The sequence below is a fragment of the Condylura cristata genome, unplaced genomic scaffold (genome assembly GCF_000260355.1).
Source record: "Condylura cristata isolate star-nosed mole 26May11 unplaced genomic scaffold, ConCri1.0 scaffold00009, whole genome shotgun sequence".
NCBI lineage: Eukaryota > Metazoa > Chordata > Mammalia > Eulipotyphla > Talpidae > Condylura > Condylura cristata.
Window position 1 is genome coordinate 59,385,853 of NW_004567110.1, and position 2,292 is coordinate 59,388,144.

Genomic DNA, 2,292 nt, shown 5'->3' on the forward strand with positions numbered 1-2,292 from the left:
TTTTTTTTTTTTTTTTTTTAAGATTTTTCTATTTATGCTACAGAACTGGGATACAGACCGTACAGGGACAATGAGAGAATTCACCTGAGACAGACTGGGCGGCAGAACAGACAGAGTGACTGAAATACACTGATAAGGGGAGCAGCGGGCAAGACAGAAGAGTTCTGCTGCTCCATGTGGGTAGTTCCCTGGCTGGGGATTGAACTCATGTTGCAGTGGCTGCTGATAGCTTCCTAGTGATGTGCTTAACCCTTTGTGTTACCAAGGAGGGCCCAGGGAAGCTATTGTCTTGACGTGTATTTTGTATCTTGACTTGATGGCCCCTTCTGCTCCTTTGATATGGGTCCCCACAAGATGATGCCTTAGACTCGTGACCTGCTTTTGGGCCTCAGTGCACTTACTTTAGGTCAACCATGTTTACTGGACACTTATCCAGGAAGGGGTGGGTAACATTGGGTGTCTTATTTGGAAAACTATATCCTTTCCCTATTCTGTTCTACCTATTTCTATCTATTGTACACTAAATCCATTAAAGCTCTTTTCTAATGAAGGTCTCATGCATTAAGAGTGTGTTTTGTCTTTATGTGACAAGATGGCACAACCTATTTAAAACATGCAATTTTAGGGGTACTGGAGTGCCCATCACCCTGCCTGCTGACACTATAATTGTTGAAATATACAGTTAAAAGTTTAGAGAATATACTATAAGTATTGCTCTCAAAATTAGGTGGGTTCCTTTAACTGCCATAATCTTTTGTTGATAAGGAAAACTGAATTTATTGTTTCCTTCTAAGACATACATTCCTCTAAAGGGGGAAATGTAAAGATTGGGTTATTTATAATTTGGGGACCCTGATTTAAGACAGATGTCTCAGTGGAAGTGCTAATTAGATTAGGTCTCAGTGATATAATAGCTTAGAATGAATGGATAAGGGCTAGTGAAAAGAGTTAGAACCGACGTCAGACCGACAAAGACTCAAAAATTCAGAACTGCAGAAAAATGAAAAGAATTTAATACAGTCGTGAGCGGGCTCAAGGCGAGGGGAAGGCCAAGAGCCCCGAGCTACTACAGTGAGCAGTTTTTAAGCAGTATTTTAGGGAAGGGAGGGGGTACATTTCAGAGTCATGGAACGAGGAAGTTACAATGGTTTTTAGGATGGCGACCAGATGTCGCCGTCTTTCCGAGAGGCAGTTATCTTTTGGTCAAAAAGGAATTCTTCCCTGATGAACAAGTCGAGCCTAGTCACAGAAAAACCTCCTTATCTTTCTTGTTTTTACACTAGGAGGTGAGCATTTTGAAGAGCCTCTTGGAAGAGAATAAATGTTTGATGCTATAGATTGAAATTTGACTGCTTTAAGTGGATTTTGGGGAAATTCCTGAAAAGAACAATAAAGTTATTTGAAGTTCATCTCACTGGGTAGAATTTTCTGGAATAAAGATAATGATACTACAATAGTAAAATCATGTTAATTTATATGTGTAAACTATGGAGTAGACACTTTCTGCTCTCCAAAGTAAATTTGCAGAGATTTTACTGTGGAAATAAGGAATCCTGAGGCTGTTAAGCTGACAGGACTAATTTAGGAAAGGTGTGGTGATTAGATAGGTAGAGGTAACAGGAGTTCTTAAGGCCTGGGGACACCACATGCTCTGAAAATGTAGCAGAAGCAAGCCCATTTTCTATGAATGACAAAAGTGTTTTTCTGTACTCTCTGATCTAGCTCTTTGTTGCGTTTAACTGAGAAGTGGCTAATCAGAAAGTGCACACGTTACCTTCATCCATACAGTAGACATATAAACCTTGAATACAGCAAAATTGATCAACGGGACTTTAATGTAAACCAAACACTGCCAAAAATGCTGAGCATACATACTCTTAGTTTCTCACCCCAAGGCAGATATTTGTAGTTTTATTTTATTTACGGTTCAAAATAGTTAAGTAACCAGTACAAGATTACCAACTGGCATACGGCATGGCTAGAATTCAAACCCAGGTCTATCTGCCTCCAAATAACATAGTTCTCCCACCCCATTATACTGAACAGGATCTGATTGAGAACACTTGGTTGTGTGGAGAATGAAGTAGACGATGGAGATTAAGTTAGGAAGAGCAATTGGGAAGGAATTGAGAAAGCTGAAAAGATGGTGAAGGCCAGGAAAAAAAGCTACTGCCCTGAAATTTAGTTCAAAGAACATTTTAAAAAGTAGGATTACTTCATCTTCTTAATTAGTTTAAGAACTGACACCTATGTGTTAAGCAGCATATAGGGTCAGGTGAATCTCAGAAAGTC